This window comes from Ovis aries, chromosome Y, assembly GCF_016772045.2.
Source record: "Ovis aries strain OAR_USU_Benz2616 breed Rambouillet chromosome Y, ARS-UI_Ramb_v3.0, whole genome shotgun sequence".
Classification (NCBI taxonomy): Eukaryota; Metazoa; Chordata; class Mammalia; order Artiodactyla; family Bovidae; genus Ovis; species Ovis aries.
The window spans coordinates 195001-215528 of record NC_082741.1 but is presented as its reverse complement, the minus strand read 5'-3'; positions in this window follow the sequence as shown (position 1 = coordinate 215528).

The following is a 20528-nucleotide window of genomic DNA, read 5'->3' as shown; positions in this document are numbered from 1 at the left end:
TGGGTGGATGGATGGGTGGATAAGTGGGTGGATGGGTGAATAAATGGTTTGACGGTTGGGTGGATGGATAAGTGAGTAGGTGGATGGGTGAATGGATGGATGGATGGATAAATGGATGGGTGGATGGGTGGATAAATGGTTGGACGGATGGGTGGATGGATAAGTGAGTAGGTGGATGAATGGATGGATGGATGGATGGATACACAGCATGGGGTCCATCTGTTACTGAGTCCCACCTCATTCTGCTTGCCCTACGACAGGCCAGTGAATCAGAGACAGGTATTGAGACAAGGAATACAACTTTGTTCAGGGAGCCAGATCGCCAAGCTGTTGGCAAATTAATGTCTCAAAATAACCATCCTGTATGGGGCCTGGAAAAGATTCATTGGAAAAGACCCTGATGCTGGGAAAGACTGAAGCTGGGAGGAGAAGGGGGCGACAGACAATGAGATGGTTGCATGGTATCACCGACTCGACGGACATGAGTTTGTGCAGGCTCCGGGAGTTGGTGATGGACAGGGAGGCCTGATGCGCTGCAGTCCATGGGGTCGCAAAGAGTCGGACACGACTGAGCGACTGAACTGAACTGATGGGGCCTCTAACAGTCAGGCAGAGGGGCGGGGTTCTCGGAGGCGGGCCACTACCTCTGATTATAATAACAAACACAGCGGAGAGAAGTCTAAGAAACGGTTCCAACACGAGTCAGAGCTGGCTTATTCCTGCAACGGGCGCCCCTGGTGGAATATGACGCAGCCGTGAAAAGGAACGAAGCTCTGACACGGGCTACGGAGCGGGTGGGCCCCAAGCACACCATGCCCACTGAGAGAGGCAAGGCGCCGCAGGCCGCGGGGTGTGCGATCTCTTCACAGGACACGTCCTGAGCAGGCAGATCCACGGATCGAAGGTGAACTGGTGGTTGCCAGGCTCCCAGACTAGAGGCTCGTGCGGAGTGACTGCACAGTACATAAGGGTTTAAACATAAAGTTAAAATCATATGTTCCCATTGGGAATATGCTGACTTTAGTAAAGTTTAATAAACTCCACCACCAACAAAAGAACCCCAACAGTAGTCACCCCCCGCCCCGCCCTGCTGCAGACACTCTGATTCTCCTTGAGAACACCTGAAGAAAGACCACTCTGAAGGACCCCTGACCTTCACAGCTAAGATTTCCGCTCAAGAGCCTCAAGGGGCCTTCTTACTGGTCCAGTGGTTGAGACTCTGTATTCCAAAGCAGACAGCGCAGGTTTGATCCCTGGTCGGGGACCTAAGATCCCACCAGCCTCGCTGTCAGAAAACATAAAACAGAGAACAGAAGCAATATTGTAGCAAATTCAGTAAAGGCTTTTAAATCAGCACACTGTCCTCTCTCTGCCCTGGGTTGCACCCAGGAGGTCCTGGCTATTGGCAGAAAGGCGCCACCGTGAGGACCCCCGGCCCTCCCCTTGCCAGCGTCCGCTGATTTGGGAAAGCAGCCGTAAGAATAAACAGCGGCAAGCGCCCAGCAGTCACCTGCCTCCCTTCTGCAAGCAAAAACATACATGAAATCTCCCTCAAACTAGGAAACAGCTTCCTCATTACTCTACTGCAGAGAACACTTTGTAACCATCTACTTTTTTTGTTCCAAAACCTCAAAACCCATGACAAGTGACCTATTTCCTGATCTGCACATCTGGGGTCCAGGAATAATAATAAAAACCAGGTGACATGGAGCAAAAAAAAAAAAAGAGAGAAAAAGGTATCCATGTCAGTTTAGTTTTTTATAGTTCCTCAAATTTCCCCAAAGATAGAATGCCATGGGTGGACCGTCACACACGCCGCTGTGCAGGGAAGTGGGGACGTTGTACAGGCCCAAAGAGCAAAACAGTGATTCTTTTTTTAGGCTTTGGATTTCATTAATACTTTCGCTCCAGTTTCATCAAATCTTGTGCGTAGTGTATCATGACGTTCAGTGTATTTCTCACCATGGATCTCTGTCAAACCTTATTCGAGAAGTCTACAAATACGACACTGAGGTCATCGCACATGGTAAGAGCCGTTGCTGGTCAATCAGTAAGTCGTGTCTTACTTTTTGTGACCCCACGGACGGCAGCACGACATCCAGGCTTCCAGGTCCTTCACTGTCTCCTGGAGGTTGTTCCAACTCTTGTCCATCGATTCGGTGATGCCATCCAACCATCTCACCCTCTGCTGCCCCCTTCTCCTCCCGCCTTCAGTCTTTCCCAGCCTCAGGGTCTTTCCCAGTGAGTCAGCTCTTCCCATCAGGTGGCCAAAGGATTGGAGCTTCAGCTTCAGCATCAGTCCTTCCAAGGAATAGTCAGGGTTTATTTCCCTTAGGATTGACCGGGTTGCTCTCCTTGCAGTCCAAGGGACTCTCAAGAGTCTTCTCCAGTACCACAGTTTGAAAGCATCCATTCTTCGGCACTCAACCTTCTTTTTGGTCCAACTCTCACATCCATACATGACTACTGGAAAAACCATAGCTTTGACTAGATGGATCTTCGTTGGCAAAGGGATGTCTCTGCTTTTTAATACGCTGTCTAGGTTTGTCACAGATTTCCTTCTAAGGAGCTAGTGTCTGTTAAGAATAAAGAGTGACTATTTTTAAAGGTTATACTCCATTTACAGTTATTATAAAATCCTGGCTATATTGCCGCTGCTGTAGAGTATGTATCCGTAGCTCATTATACATCTTTATACACACATCCTTGTAGCTTCGTTGTCTAAATGTATCCTTGCAGCTTATTTTTGCCTTATAGGATACTTTATACCTTGAGGCTTATTTTATGTTGTTGGTCCCTCAGGCGTGTCCACCTCTTTGGGACCGCATGAACTATAGCCTGCCTTGCTCCTCTGTCCATGGGATGCTCCAGGCAAGAATACTGGAGTGGGTTGCCATGCCCTCCTCCAGGGGGTCTTCCCGACCCAGGGATCAAACTCACATTTGCTGTGTCTCCTTGCATAGCCAGGTGAGTTCTTTACCACTGAGCCACCGGGGAAACCCCAGTGTCTTTTTATACATTACCGCCATATTTTATACTTTGTTGAAGACTTTGCTTTTTTTAAGAAAATTTCACGATCAGTATCCTTAGAGGCAGAAAGCTATGGTCCAGGGTAGAAAGAAAAGATGAACAGACCCGGAGAAAGGTAATGAATATCAGTTCCCCGCCACTAATAACCAGGAAACCAGCCGTTCGTCATAATTAATGGATTTTGACCGGGCATTAATGCATCTTTATAATCAGAGAGCACAGCGCGATTCTTGCCTAAGCGGACAATGGGCCTGGGGACGCTAGGAAGGGAGGCGCCTCCTGCCCCGCGGAAACTTCCATTTGGGGAAGAGATGAAATTTCAGCAGAGACAGGGAGACACAGAAGTGAAACATCAGCCCGAAAATAATTAGAAACAGGGTCAGGTAAGGAGGCCTGACTGCAAACAAAACACGCACGCATCCGTTACAGTCAAAACCTGACGGGGGAAGGGAGCAGCGGGGATGACCAGAGGCGGAGACGGACGGGGACCGCGCCAGCATCTCCAGGCCAACCGCCCCCTTTCCAGCCTCCTCACGTCCACGCCAACCGCTCCCTTTCCAGCCTCCTCACGTTATTTCGAGGGAAAGCTCCAGCCAAGACCACGTGAGCTCTGAGACCCTGGAGGCCACAGCCACCCCTCATCCCCTCCATCAGCCCCCGCGGGCCCCATAAACGGGGGCCGAAATGCAGCAAGACACTCGTTTGTCCCAAGCGGCTACGAAGACGAGTTCGGGAACACTCCCCGTCCAGGCCAGTTAGGGAATCCACGGAGGATCGAATGGGAAGGAATCTGCCTGCAGTGTGGGAGACCTGGCTTCGATCCCTGGGTCAGGAAGATGCCCTGGAGAAGGCAACGGCAACCCACTCCAGTATCCTTGCCTGGAGAAGCCCACAGACAGAGGAGCCTGGCGGGCTGCAGTCTGTGGAGCCGCACACTACTCAGCGGCTAACAGAGCCACAAAGCAACTTGCCGGCTACTCTTTGCTTTGGAAGGAACCCCGCTCAGCGGCGCCCGAGTCCTAAGAGGACCCAGACACCAGTTCCTAGGATTCTTTGCCAGGCCCGGAAACCACGTCAGCTCGCATGTGGGTCCTCAAGGTGGCCACACTCACGCACACCCCGCCCCAAACCCCAGACCCCAGACCCAAACCCCAAACCCCAAACCCAAACCCCAGACCCCAGACCCCAGCGCCTGCCCCAGGCTGGCACCCCCGACAGTGAGGAACTCAGCGGCGCGTGCTCCGAGGTCATGTTGTCAGGAGGAGAATGTGGAAGATGGCACGCAGGTACCGGGGCGTCGTGCTCACGGGGCTTCAATTCCCGCACTGAAAAGTCCTGGGGTGGGGACAGGCTGACGGGTGCAGAGCAGGGCCGGGGCGGGTGGGTGGTGGTCAGGGACAGCTCCTCTGCAGAGCCGACCTTTAGAAAGCGCTCTTACCAGGAGCAAGGATTCCAGACGCAGGAGGGGCGTGTGCAAACGTCCTGAGGTTGTGAGCGGACGCCACTGGCGAGCAGGGTCTGGGCACCACCGGTCTCCGAAAGGGGCTTGCGTTCAGGTTTGTAAGGCAGTGGCACCCTAGGTTTCAGCGTCACAGCTGCCCTCTACCGGCACTGCTCAGAGAAGCCGGAGCCAACAGATTCCAGCCGAAACTCAGCTCGTCACCACGGCCGTGTGTCGTCCCCCCAGCGTTACCGGGTGTCAGTCGCTCAGTCATGTCCGACTCTTTGTGACCCCGTGGACTGCAGCCCACCAGGCTCCTCTGTCCATGGGATGCTCCAGGCAAGAACACTGGAGTGGGTTGCCATGCCCTCCTCCAGGGGGTCTTCCCGACCCAGGGATCGCACTCCTGTCTCTTCCGTCTCATCTCCTGCACTGGCAGGTGGGTTCTTTACCACGAGCGCCCCCCGAAGCCCTTCCCACCCCTTTCTTGCGTCTTTGTCTCAGTCCCACGCCTGGAAGTCAGCAGAAAAGCCGCAACCGGTCAGTCAACAAGAACAGCTTGCTGCTGGGGCGCCCTGGGACAAGGCTCCGATTCACGGCGTTTCCCCCTGAAGCTGGGTCTGGAGCGAATGTTGGCTCTTCACCATGTGAGAGGCACTAGGCTTTCTTTCTTTCTGTCTCTTGTTTACCCTTTGTGCCCTCTTCTCTTGCTAAAACGACAGTCCGTCTGTAAAGGCTAATAATAGTTGGCGAATGGGTCTGGCCCACGGTGTGTCCTGATTCTGCCTCGAAGGCATGCCTTCTGCTCCGGGGGGTCAGGGGTCGCCTGCTAAGTCGTGCAGAGCCGCGGTCCCCTGTGGGTTACGCGGCTGACAGGCCGGAGCTAATGATTAAACCAAGCTGCATTAAACTCCCGCACTAAATTGCTATTACGTGCATGATAGATTACACTTCTAATCAGCTGATTATTGCCACAAGTGACCTTGTGGGCGGAAGGAGCGTTTCAGCGGAGCCAGAATCTCTGACACCCCCGGTGTTGCCGTGGGCACCAGCGCGCACACGTGTGTGCAAGCAAGTGCCTGTGCTTTAGCTCCCTGTTATTTGTCCATCAGTCTTTCCACCGTGCGTTCGAGCAGACATCCTGTCAGGACTGGATGCCTGAGTTGTAGCCCTCATTAGGGAGCTTTCCCAGAAATAAATTAAAAGACGCTTGCTCCTCGGAAGAAAAGCTATGACCAACCTAGACAGTGTATTAAAAAGCAGAGACATCACTTTGCCGACAAAGGTCCATCTAGTCAAAGCTATGGTTTTTCCAGTGGTCATGCATGGATGTGAGAATTGGGCCATAAAGGAGGCTGAGAACCAAGGAATTGATGCTTGTGAACTGTGGTGTTGGAGAAGGCTCTTGAGAGTCCCTAGGACACAAGGAGATTCAACCCGTCCGTCCTAAAGGAGATCAAATGTGGACAGAGGAGCGTGGCGGGCTATAGCCCTTGGGGTGGCCAAGGGTGACTAACACTTTCACACATGTTATAGTTACGTGCTGTGCTTAGGCGCTCAGCGGTGCCCGACTTCGCCACCCCACGGGTGGGAGTGCGCTAGGCTCCTCTGTCCATGGGGATTCTCCAGGCAAGAATACTGGAGTGGGGAACTATGTAGATGTCTAAGTTCATAATAGATAACTGTGTGAGGATGCAAGCATGTAGATTCATATTGCACGCGGTCAGTCGCTAAGTTGTGTCCAGCGCTGTGTGACCCCGTGGACTGCAGCACGCCAGGCCTCCCCTGTCCATCACCAACTGCCGGAGCTTGCTCAGACTCATGTCCGTCGAGCTGGTGATGCCGTCCAGCCATCTCATCCTCTGCTGCCCCCTTCTCCTCCTGCCTTCAATCTTTCCCAGCATCAGGGTCTTTTCCAGTGAGTCAGTTCTTCGCACCAGGTGGCCAAAGCTTCAGCTTCAGCATCAGTCCTCCCAGTGAATATTCAGGACTGATTTCCTTTAGGATGAACTAGTTGGCTCCCCTTACTGTCCAAGGGACTCTCAAGAGTCTTCTCCAGCACCGCAGTTCAACAGCATCGATTCTTCGGCGCTCAGCCTTCTTTATGTCCAACTCTCACATCCACACACGACCACTGGAAAAACCATGGCCTCGACTAGACGGACCTTTGTCGGCAAAGTGACGTCTCTGCTTTTTCACATGCTCTCCAGGTTGGTCATAGCTTTCCTTCCAAGGAGTCTTTTATTCACGGCTGCAGTCACCATCCCAAGTGATTTCTGAACCAAAGAGAAGAAACCTGTCACTGCTTCCAGCTTTCACCTTGTATTTGCCATTGAGTGACGGGGCCGGATGCCACGGTCTTAGTGTTTTGAATGCTGAGTTTTAAGACAGCTTTTTCACGCTCCCCTTTCACGCTGATCAAGAGGCTTTTTAGTTCCTCTTTGCTTTCTGATGTTAGAGAGGTATCATCTGAACAGCTGAGGTCATCGATAGTTCACCCAGAAAGTTTCACACACACCTTATGTGCGTAGCGCCTGACTCCTGTTTGTATCATAGTGTGAACATCAGAACACAGAGAGGCAGGACCTCTGACCCAGGGTGAATAGCAATTGTAAGCACAGGGTGAAAAGTATTGGCGATTTTTCAATTTACTTCCCCAAGCCTCTAGGCAGTTTTTAGATGCCCTGAAGTGACCATTCGGTCACTGAGCCAGTGCCTCTGAAGAATTTCCAGAAGGAAGAGCCCATGGATGGGAGACAGAATTGGCTGGAGGTCGGGAGACAGAATTGGCTGGAGGTCAGGTGACAGGGGACACAGTTGGCTGGAGGTCAGGCGATGGGGAGAGTTGTCCGGAGGTCAGGTGATGGGGAGAGTCGTCCAGAGGTGAGGTGATGGGGAGAGTCATCCGGAGGTCAAGAGATGGGGAGAGTCATCCAGAGGTCAGAGACGGAGAGTCGTCCGGAGGTTCGGTGATGGGGAGAGCCGTCTGGAGGTTGGGTGATGGGGAAAGTCGCCTGGAGGTCGGGTGATGGAGAGCTGTCTGGAGGTCAGGTGATGTGGAGAGCTGTCTGGAGGTCAGGTGATGGGGGAGAGAGATGTCTGGAAGTGAGGTGATTGGGGAGAGAGCTGTCTGGAGGTCAGGAGATGGGGAGAGTCATCTGGAGGTCAGGTGATGGGGAGAGAGTTGTCTGGAAGTCAGGTGATGGGGAGTTGTCTGGATGTGAGCTGATGGGGGAGAGCCGTCTGGAGGTCAGGCGATGGGGAGAGTCGTCCGGAGGTTGGGTAATGGGGGAGAGAGGTCCGGAAGTGAGGTGATGGGGGAGAGAGCTATCTGGAGGTCATGTGATGGGGGAGAGAGCCATCTGGAGGTCATGTGATGGGGGAGAGAGCTATCTGGAGGGCAGGTGATGGGGAGAGTCGTCCGGAGGCCAGGAGATGGGGAGAGAGTTGGCTGGAGGTCAGGTCACGGAGGACACATTGTTTCAAGTTCAGGCACTGGGCAGGCGGTGGGCAGGGTGTGTGAGTGACTTGCTTTCTGGGTTGGATGCCCTAGCATCTGCTCCCTGTCTTGGGGGTGAAGTGAATCCCAGGACGGGTCCATCCCTGGTCTGCACAGCTGAGCTGATTCCGTCTCTGGGAGTGGCACCTCCTGTCTGCCCCGTTTCAGGAAATGTGGACGTCTCCCCCCAGGTGCCCCAGGGCCCAGCCTGGCCTGGGGTTTGCCTCTGTTCTCCTACCTGGCATCCCTGGGGTGGTGCCTGACATCTTCCCTCACGCCCACCCGGCTTCAGGGTCGCTGCGGGGCCTGGTAACCCTGCCGCAAGGACGATTAGGCCCCACAGCTCTGCCCACAGCGTCCACGTGCAACTGAGGGACGCGCGGTCACCCTCAGGCATCTCCACGACGGGGGCAGCCCCTGTGCCGACACCTGCCAGAATCAGACGCCAAGACGCGGCCAAGTCATCCCGGCTCTGTCGTCTGTCAAGCTGTGAAAATCACCACGATTCACGTGAGCAAAACGCACTTGTGTACAGAGCGATGCCAGACAATTTGGAGAAAACTTGGAGAAGGGCTTGGAAACCCACTCCAGGATCCCTGCCTAGAGAATCCCATGATGGAGGAGCCTGGCGGGCTACAGTCCCCGGAGTCACAAAGGGTCAGTCATGAAACAAGTGACTTAGCACTCAGTTCAGTTCAGTCGCTCAGTCGTGTCTGACTCTGCGACCCCATGAATCGCAGCACGCCAGGCCTCCCTGTCCATCACAAACTCCCGGAGTTCACTCAGACTCACGTCCATTGAGTCGGGGATGCCACCCAGCCATCTCATCCTCTGTCGTCCCCTTCTCCTCCTGCCCCCAATCCCTCCCAGCATTAGAGTCTTTTCCAATGCATCAACTCTTTGAGGTGGCCAAAGTACTGGAGTTTCAGCTTTAGCATCATTCCTTCCAAAGAACACCCAGGACTGGTTGGATCTCCTTGCAGTCCAAGGGACTCTCAAGAGTCTTCTCCAGCACCACAGTTCAAAAGCACCAATTCTTCAGTGCTCAGCTTTTTTCACAGTCCAACTCTCACATCCATACCTGACCACTGGAAAAACCATAGCCTTGGCTAGACGGACTTTGTTGGCAAAGTAATGTCTCTGCTTTTTAATATGCTACTAGGTTGGTCATAACTTTCCTTCCAAGGAGTAAGCATCTTTTAATTTCATGGCTGCAATCAGCATCTGCAGTGATTTTGGAGCCCCCCAAAATAAAATCTGACACTGTTCCCACTGTTTCCCCATCTATTTCCCATGAAATGATGGGGCCAGATGCCATGATCTTAGTTTTCTTACTGTGGAGCACTCAGCCCTCCGCAAATTTGTATGTGGAAGCTCTATCCTCCGCAGTGGGAGCGTGTTAGGAAGTGGGGCCTCTAGGGGGTGATTAGGGTTAAAAGAGGGTGGTTTTCATTTTTTCATGGTGCATTTGTGCTATTATAAGATGGAGAGGGCTTCCCTGGAGGTCAGGCGGTTAAGAATCCGCCTGCCAATGCAGGAGACTGGGGTTCAATCCCTGGGTGGGGAAGACCCCCTGGGGGAGGGCATGGCAACCCACTCCAGTGTTCTTGCCTGGAGAATCCCCACGGACAGAGGAGCCTGGCGGGCTGCAGTCCAGAAGGTTGCAGAGTCAGGCGCGACTGAAGCGACTCAGCACGCACGCGCGGGAACACAGCAACGGGGCGGCGGCTGGAAGCCGAAGGAATCCGTAGGGTTTTCAAAGCACAAAGGGGGCTCCCCCAACTCCCGCTGCTCGGCCGCGGCTGGAGACGGCGTCCCGGGACGCCTGCCCCTCGTCATCCCTGGATAAACAGCTCCTGACACGTTTTCAATATGATTACATTAGAACAAGTGGGTCGTGATTGATAACCTAATATCTCGGCCACGCGAGCCATCCATCATGGGAAGTGTATTAATTATTCAATGTAGCCCTCTCAACGCAAGAATCAATGCGGGAAATGAAGAGAAGGGACTCCCGACTCCCCGCAGACCCCGATGACGACGGCACGACACAAAAGGAATACGAAATCATCACAGCCCGTAATGGGCGGCTTAATAAAACCCATTTATTTAGCTGTCAAAGGCATGGCGCGGCTGCATTTTACAGAAGGATAATTGAATATATTTTTAAGTTCTATTTTGTTGGGTTTTTTTTTTTTTTTGGACACAGTTACATGTGTGTTTTAAAGGGGTCATTAGGTCTGAAACGTGCAACTGATATTTACATTTGGGGAGCTGGTGGTATGTGAGTGGGGTGTGCGGTGGGGACAGACCCTCATACATTCAGGGCGCATGAAATGCACATCCTGGAGCGGGGCATAGCAACCCACTCCAGCCTTCTTGCCTGGAGAATCCCATGGACGGAGGAGCCTGGCGGGCTGTAGTTACCGGGTCGCAGAGTCGGGCACAACCGAGCAACTCAGCATGCACTCGGCCCTGTTAATAAGATGTTCCTGTCGACCGGCGTGTGCAGATGAGTCTGCCTGAATGCTTACGGCACCTTCTCCAGGGGCACGTCCGTCCTTTCCCAAAGCTTGAGGTTCGGATGAGAGGGGACCCCTTTCTGAGCGGTGCTGGAAAGAACTCGTGCGGAAGGTTAACATTAGAGTTAGGCTTCAGACAAATCTGACTTTTCTCGTGTAAACACTCTGGAACAACCTTACTAGCTTCATCCTGGTGTCTGCGGGGAAGGCGGAGATGAGGTCCATGGGATAATCCGTAAGCCGGGGAACTTGCCGGTATCCCAGCTGCAACATGGGCCACGCCATCTTTGCTTCTGCGTCTGCTTTTCTCCCCATTAGGAGAAGAAAAGCACCAAAATAGCTCATGAGGGGGCCTCTGATGCACCCGTGAGATCCCTGAGCCCCGGGACACATGGCCCTCTAGGCCCTCAATATCACAGAGCCAGGCCGCCCCAGCAGAGGTCAGAGAAACGAGTCAACCACCCGCCTCCAGGCCCAGAGCTCACACCCAGGTCCTGCTGTTCCCCTGCTTTCCCCTCTAGAGTACCGCAGCCTGGGTCAGAAAATGTGACACGGTCCTGCCGGTGGTTCAGTTCTCGGTGTGCCTGGGGACCATAAAAAAAAGAAAAGAAAAGCCGCTCTCGAAACCTCCTGATTATAATAATCGCTAATGGATGCATCTCAACATGCCACTGGGAGAAGCATGTTTAAGGCAATTTACAACAAGACTGTCAGATGCTTCTCGGGAAGGGCCCCGGAATATGGACTGAGGGGAATGCCGCTTACATATTCAGGCCAGGAGAGACGCACCTTTCGTCTGCACGTGACGCGACGCTTAAAGTAATAAAAATCCTAGAAAAGGACGCGCTCTGCCGTTGCAAACACGCTCGTGGGTTTCTCTGTGTGTGTTTGCGATTCGCCTCGGACATCCGTTGACGCAGCCTTGGTTCAGGAGGTCGGGGAGCCTGTCGCCCAATTATCTATTTGCTGATTAACCCGAAACACAACAGGTGGCCACTAGGTATGTGAATAGCTTAGGAAAACAGGTCTAGCTGTTTAAAAATTGCAAATCTATGCGGCATGAATACAAACCAGACGTTTACAGCTCAGGGGCAAGGCTGGGTTTGTGGTTTTTTTTTCCTCAGGCACTGGTTTCAAGAAAGAAGGGCAACCAATAGGTCTCTCATTATATTTCTTGAGCAGGCTGTTACACCTCCCTTAAAGGTGCCCTGCAAATTACTGACACTCGCCTTTCCCAAAGTCAGGCCCGTTTTGCGGTCGAGAATTTCAGACACGATTCCCTGCCTCCCCGTGTGGGAAGCCGCCTCGTTTGGAAGAAGATGGGGTCCGAGATCCACACACCACCGTGCTTACCTCCTCAAGTCCGCTCAGCAGCACCGAGAAAGCATTCGTTCAGGCTTTCAGAGGGGTCTCTCTTCTTGTTGATGCCGCTTTTTTTTTTCTTTTTCAGCTTCGTTCTTTTCCTTAAAATCTCACAGACTGTCTGAGTGCTCTGTAAATGCTGGGTTCTGAGCGTGGAAAGACACTGTGGCTGCATGTATATATAGCCATCTTTTAATTTCTCTTAGAAATCTAACCTTAGAGACGAATTTGTTTGCAAAGCAGAGAGAAAGGCAGCGCTGTAGACAACAAATGCATGGGCGTGGAGGGGCAAGGGTACACAGGGGGAGCTGGGAGATCAGGCTGAACGCACGTGTACTGCGGATACTACGAATAAAGTAGAGGGGCTTCCCAGGCGGCTCAGTGGAAAGAATCCGCCTGCAGTGCGGGAAACCTGGGCTCGATCCCTGGGTTGGGAAGATCCCCTGAAAGAGGGAATGGCAACCCACTCCAGTATTCTTGCCTGGAGAATCCCATGGAGAAGGCTGGTGGGCTACAGTCCACAGGGCCACAGAGAGTCAGACATGATTTAGCAATGCAACAACTGCATCTGAAATGCTATTTCTGTCTTGTGAATAAGCTCATTTTCACCATTTTTTTGCTTTCCTCGCCCTGACTGGAAAGTTAGCGTCCAATCTTCTGATTCGTGTCAGCTGAAAGTGAAGCTTTTCATTCTATCCGACGCTCCTCCCTGCCAACACGGAAAAGCCTTCTTACTTCCCTTGCCTGCCTGCCTGTGTAGCAAGTAAACTTCCAAAGCTTGTCACGGTTGTAGGGCGCTCTCTGGCTAAACTCCCTCCTCGACAGTGTCCTGGTGACCTAACCTCGCTCAGAGAACCGGCCCCCTCCCAGTCTGTGACATGGACATCACGTCCAGCTGTGGGCTTAGGTGCCCTCAACCAGGCAGGGAGACACACGTCGCGTCACAGTCTCTGCTGACCCTCAGCCGGGTTCCCGGGGGAGGCGTCCCAAGGGCCACAGGTGGGTGGGTCCTCGGGACCCTTTCTGAGCATCTTATAAGAGGCAGCGTTTTCTACTGCTTTTGGTGAGCTGGCGGTGTGGACAGGTCAGCCAGGCTTGAAGGTTTCTCATAGATGAAACATAAGCCAACAACAACAAAAAAATGAGACTCTCGTTCATCCATCATCCGCCCATCCACCCATCCACCCATCCATGGTTGCCAAGGGGCCCGATTTGAGCTGGTTCTCGTAAGACTAGATGAGGAGGGTTCCCTCCCACTGAGAACCAGTTAATTTCTAATCAACATAACATGAAAATTCTTCTTGAATCTCATGACATCAAATTCGTGGTTTTACCCGTTTTAAAGTGGACAGTTCATAGGGAGGGGGGTTCAGGATGGGGAGCATGTGTGTACCTGTAGCGGATTCATGTTGATATATGGCAAAACCAATAAATATTGTAAAGTAATCAGCCTCCAATTAAAGTAAATACATGTGTATTAAAAATGAAATACAATAAATAAAGTGGACGGTTCCACCCAGCGGGGCTTGGCTTAGGGGGTCCACAGTGCGTGCAGCCACTACCTCCATCTGGTTCCAGAACGTTCTCACCCCCCCCCCAAAGGACATCCTTCTCCATGAGCAGTCACTCCCCTCCCCTCCCCAGCCCCTGGCACCTCTAACCCAATCTCTGCCTGTGGCTTTGGCTGTGCAGGACTTCCCTATAAGCGGCACCACCCACTGTGTGTCCTTCTCTGTCTGCCTCCGTCCGTGAGCACCCCGTGTTCAAAGTCCAGCCGCAGTGTGGCCTGGGTCACAGCTTCCCTCCTTTTCATGGCTGCGTGATACTCCACTGGGTGGATGGATCCCCACGCTGTGTATTTACCCAGCCATCCATCCATCCGTCACTCATCCACTCATCCACTCATCCACCCACACAAACATCCATCCACCCCCCACCCATCCGTCATCCACCTACCCATCCATGCATGCAACAATCATCCACCCAGCCATCCATCCACCTACCCACCCATCATCCACCCAGCTATCCATCATCCACCCAACCATCCGTCTATCCATCCAACATTCATCCACTCATCCACCCACCCACACAAACATCCATCCACCCACCCACCCAACAACCCATCCACCTACCCATCCACACATACAACAATCATCCAGCCAGCCAGCCAGCCACCTACCCACCCATCAGCCACCCAGCCATCCATCTATCCATCATTCATCCACTCATCCACCCATCCACACAAACATCCATCCACCCACCCACCCAACAACCCATCCATGCATGCAACAATCGCCCACCCAGCCAGCCATCCACCTACCCACCCATCATCCACCCAGGCATCCATCCAATATCCATCCATCTGCACATCCACCCACCCACCCATCATCATCCATGCATTCAGCCAACCACCCATCCATCCATCCATCCATCCATCATTCATCCACCCACCCACACAAACATCCATCCACCCACCCACCCCTCGATCATCCATCCACCCATGCAGCCATCATCCACCCATCCATCATCCATCCATCATCTACCCATCATCCATCCATCCATCACCCACCAATCACCCATCCATCCACCCACCCACCCATCACCCACCCACCCACCATCCATCCATCATCCACCCATCCATCCATCCATCCATCCATCCATCACCCACCCACCATCCATCCATCATCCACCCATCCATCCATCCATCCATCACCCACCCACCATCCATCCATCATCCACCCATCCACCCATCCATCCATCCATCCATCCATCACCCACCCATCATCCATCCATCCACCCACCCACCCCTCGATCATCCATCCACCCATGCAGCCATCATCCACCCATCCATCATCCATCCATCAGCCACCCATCCACCCATCCATCCATCCATCCATCCATCCATCACCCACCCATCATCCATCCATCCACCCACCCACCCATCACCCACCCACCCACCATCCATCCGTCCATCATCCTTGCTTTCACCCACCCACCCATCCAGCCACCCACCCACCCATGGCCACTGGCTTGCTTCCGCTTTCTGACTGCTGAGAGCAGCGCTGCCGTGGACTCGCACGTCCAGAGTTCTGTGTGCATTCTTCTTTTTGATACACGTGCAATCACACCCAGGAGTGAGATTGCTGGACCTGACTGAAAGTCTATGCTTCGCTTCCTACAAACCCCTGTGCTCCATTGGATGGCCTGGGCCAGAGTCTATGGCCACCCATGGAGGCTGGCACTTGGCCACAGCTGGAAAAAGGAGTGGGAAACAGGTCCCTGGGGGACACACAGACACACACACACGGACAGCGTGAGGGGCTGGCAGGTGAGGCCTGGGGTGCCTAACCAGATTTTCAGCCAACAAAAAGGTCCAGCGGCTCTTTCTGACTCCCGCCAACACACACACACTCATTGCACAAAAATCCACCCTGGAGTTGGATCCCTGAGGCCCGGGGTTGGCGGGGGTGGAGGGGGGTGGCGGTTCTCTCTGCCAGGTTTTCACACTGATCAAGAAATATGAGGGCCAGGGCTCCACGCTCCGCCTTGAGTTTCTGGCCGAGGAAAGGGAGCCCAGGCCACCCACAGAGGAGGCTTCCGGGTCCAATCGCTCTCGACCACGGCATTCCCGTGAGCTTCTCCCCAATTTCCTGTCTCACGGCCACCCCACCCCAGAGGGGGGCATCGAGATCCCAGGACCCTAGTCATCTAATAGCAGACGTGGGGAAAGAAAGCAGCCATGAGATCCCCCAGGATGTGGGGCGGACACAGGACGTGCCGGGCCAAGCCTGCCCAGCACCGGGGGCTCCGGCTGTGGGCCCAGCCACGGCTCCCAGGCCTCACGCGGCCCCCCGGCCCCAGTTTCTGGGCAGACCCTGAGACGTTTCCATCTGTCCTTTGCTCATCAGAATGAGAACTTTCGGTGCAACAGGAGGGCGTGCCTCTGCATTTTAGTCCCGGCTTCAAATAATGACATAAGTATCATTAATTAACATATTATTTGTGATAACAATGAAAATGAAGCATTGTTTGTGATAGTAACTAACATGATTAATCAGTAGTGCAATGGAGGGTGGGCCTGTTGGCCTTAGAATTGTGAGTGGCCCCCTCTTGTTTCCACACCACATACATGCACACACTTTGTACACACACACACATTTCCGTGCCGCACACACATGCACACACCTTCCACACACACATTTCCGTGCCGCACACATTTTCCGTATGTACATCCTTTCCCCACTGTGTACACACACACCTCCCCCTTCTACACACCCACACATTTTCTCTCTCCACACACACCCACACATTTCCCTGCTGAACACACACATACATGTCCCCTCCATACACACCTGCACACACTCTCTCTCCCCACACACCCACACACTTCCCTTGCCATATACAGACACAGTCTCCCTCTCCCCACACATACTTACATGTTTCCTCACCATACACACACACCCACACACCTTCTACACATGCACACACGTTTCCCTTCTATACACACACACACACACATTTTCTCTCTCAGCACACACACACAGATTCCACACATGTCCATCATTTCTCTGCTGTACACACATACACAGATGCACCTACACACTTATACATTTCCCCTCCATACACACCTACACACACTCTACACACACACACTTCCCCACCACACACACACGCACACACTTTCTCTCTACCCCCTACACACATGCACACACATTCTACAGACACACATCGTTTCCCCACCATACGTACACACACAGTCTCTCCACACACACCCACACATTTCCCTGCTGTGCACAATACATGTTTTCCCTCCACACACACACACACACACACACTTCTCCTCCACACACACCTACACACATTCTACACACACACATGTCCCCACTGCACACACATGCACACACACACTGTCTCTCTGCCCCACACATACATGAACACACATTCTACAGACACGCATTGCTTCCCTACCGTTCGCACACACCCATTCTCTCCACACACCCCCACACCTCTCCCGCTGTGCATGCACACACATTGTATACGCACACCCATTTCCCCACCGTGCACACAAGCACACACCCACACATTTCCACCCCCCGACGCACACACGCACACACACTTTCTTTCTCTCCCCTCACGTGCACACACACACGTGCACATACACACCGATTTCCCCACCACAGACACACACACACACACACACCCTTTCCCCGCCCTGCAGACACACACACTCTCTCTCTCCCCCACACAACACACACACACACACACACACGCACACACAGTGTGCAGGGTTTCTGTCAATCTCACGGAGCTCCAATGAGACTGTGAGGAACGTGAAAACCTGCGTGATCACATCTGACAGCTCCTGGCAGCTGGGCAGCAGAGGCCTGCAAAGCATCTCTCTCTCCCGATCCGAGATTGAATTTGGACTGAAACACAGGGCTCATTGAAGCAGCAATTAAAGGGCCTTATAGACTGCAGGAGAATGAAATGATTAATGCAAAGAGTCTTGTTTAATGGGGATATTAAGTAAACTGCTGGTTAAAATGCTCATATATCACCCTCGGGCCCCTAATTGGCTTCCTGTTCCGACGGCATGTGGCATTTTCAGAAGGAATTACGTTCCTTGAGCACGGCCGTTGCAAACGCAATAAATCAACCCCATGGATTTTAGCTAATTTTGATGGAGACTAAATTGAGGCCATAGCACAGGAGAGGGCTCGCAATTAAAGTTCATTACAACTTCCGAGACCCAGAAAGGAGGATGCTGAGGACGGACACCACCCTGCCCCTCCCGGCTGGTGGCCCTCAAATGCGGCTGCTGCATCTGGGACCCGTGAGAGCAGAGGCAGCCTCCTCACGCCACAGATTCACACCACAGATTCACACCACGCCAGCCTTCAGCATGTCTCAACTCCGGGGTGCCCTGCGTGCACCATCGCAGAGAAAACCACAGCTGAAGAGGGAGAAGAGAAAGTTCCGTGTACAGTTACGGGCTCAGCTGTCCCGCAGGTCGAGCCCTGACTTCCGGGACCTCAAAACGCGGCAGTGTTTGGAGATGAGGTTCTTTACAGAGTAGGTCAGGTCAGAGGAGGGGTTTCCCGGGAGCCTCAGGGGTAAAGACTCTGCCTGCCAATGCAGGAGACACAGGAGACCGATCCCTGGGTGGGGAAGGTCCCCTGGAGGAGGAAACGGCAACCCGCTCCAGTGTTCTCGCCAGGAGAATCCCATGGACAGAGGAGCCTGCTGGGCCACAGTCCACGGGGTCACAAAAGAGTCAGACACGACCGAGCCACTGACACTTTGGCTTTTTCAAAATGAGGCCACTAGGCTGGGTCCTGATCCCACAGGACTGGGGTCCTTATAAGGAGAGATCAGGACACAGACACACCCAGAGGGACGAGCTCCTGAGGATTCGGGGAGGAGACGGCCGTCTACACACTGAGGAGAGAGGCCTCGGGAGGAACCAGCCCTACCCACACCTGGACCTCAGATTGCAGCCTCCAGGACCAGGAGATAAGCAATGCCTGATGTTTAAGCTTCCGTGGTGGCTCAGCCGGTAAAGCGTCTGCCTGCAATGTGGGAGACCCGGGATCAATCCCGGGGTTGGGAAGATCTCCTGGAGAAGGAAATGGTAACCCACTCCAGTACTCTGCCTGGAGAATCCCTCGGGCCGAGGAGCCTGGTAGGCTACAGCCCACAGGGTCGCAAAGAGTCAGACACGACTGAACGAGTGCTTTTGCTTTTGATGTTTAAGCCGCCCTTGTCTGTGTTACTCATTACAGCATCTCTAGCTGGCTAATTCGTACGCCTGAGCATGAGAACGTTTCTAAAGACTTTCAAACTCTTTGGAAATCCCGATTCACACTCAAAACATGGCTCCACAAACGTTTTTCCTCCAAACGCCCTAGATATTAGCAATGCCCTGCTGCTCGAAGCTTTGCTGTCTTTGAGAACGCGTGTGTCTGTGCTAAGCTGCTTTAGTCATGTCTGGCTGTTTGTGACCCCATGGATTGCAGCCCGCCTGGCTCCTCTGTCCTCCACTATCTCCCAGAGCTTGCTCAAACTCATGCCCTTCGAGTCAGTGATGCCATCCAACCGTCTCATCCTCTGTTGTCCCCTTCTCCTCCTGCCCTCAGTCTTTCCCAGCATCAGAGTCTTTTCCAGTGAGTCAGCTCTTCGCATCAGGTGGCCAGAGTGTTGGAGCTTCAGCTTCAGCATCAGTCCTTCTGATGAATATTCAGGGTTGACTTCCTTTATGATCGACTGTTATCTGTCATTAGATTCTCCTAAATATCTAACTTCCCGTAATGTGCCTCCCTAAAAGCCCCCAGACCCCATGTCCTGTGTCTCGTGCTTCTCCACAAATGGATCGCCGTTTCTTTAAACGGCATACAAACCGTAAGTCCAGGCTTCCTCGGGGTTAAACGCCTTCTTTTCGAGACGGCCTTATGAGCATCTCAAACAAGCCTGTTGTCTAGTTAGTCTTTTTTGTCACTTTAATTCACAGCCCTCGGGTTGGAACATGTGAGAGTACAGGAAAGGCTTCTCGTCCCTCCACTGCAATTGGTTTGAGCGAATGACGTGTCCATCAGTTAAACATGTTTCTTTTTCTTTTCTTTTTTTGGCCTCACAAAGCAGCATAGGGGAATCAAGTTCCCTGACCAGGGATCGAACCTGTGCCAAGGTAGTGGCAGCATGGGGTGCTAACTGCTGGGCCACCAGGGAAGCCGCAGGAACTTGCTGAGTGATGCAGGTGAGACGGCATCTTTGGTTACTCAGAACAAGCCCAGCCGCACCTGGGCTTATGCTACTGAGGCGGCTCTGGGAGGTGGGGGCTGGCTGCTGGAGGAACCAACCGTGTGGTTACAGGGTTGGTCCTTTTCATCCCAACCCCAGCCTCCATGGAGGGCAGAGGGGCCGTGGACTGAGTTGCTACAGACAGCCAGGAATTTACTCAGTCTTACCTAATGGAAGCTCCACGGTTCAGGGAGCTTCAAGGGTTGGGGAACCCACCCACAAGCTGGGAGCGTGCTGCCCCCAGACTCCACGGAGACAGAAGCTGCTGCACTGGGGACCCTCCCGGGTCTCGCCTTCATCTCTTCCTGTGGCTGTTGGTCCCTCGAGGATAAACGTTAAGTCTAGCATTCCCTAAGTTCTACGAGGAAGGCGTCCTGTGGACCCTATGGTTGCTCCCTATTGGAGCTTCAGCATCAGCATCAGTCCTTCCAACGAATATTTAGGGTTGATTTACTTTAGGAATGACTGGTTTGATCTCCTTGCTGTCCAAGGGACTCTCGAGAGTCGTTTCCACCACCACCGTTCGAAAGAATAATTTCACGGCGGGTCAGTGTTTTACTGGCTGGCGCTGGTGTCTCCTGGAGTTTGCTCAGCCTCAAAGGGGCCGGTTCGGGTTTTCCAATTGGCGCACGAGCTCGGCTTCCTGCAAACAGAGCTGAGCATGTTCTGCGTGCATGGTGCCCTCCTGGTTCCTGGACAGAGAGAGAGGTTTTCTCACCTGAGTGAGGAAGTCCCTGTGGGGAGATCCCCCAGACCACAGGCAGAGTCCAGGCTCCTTAGCAAATACTCATCTCCTTGGGACACGGGGTCCCCAACGTCTGGGATCTAACGCCTAAGGATCTGAGGTGCAGCTGCTGTGATGATCATAGTGATAAAG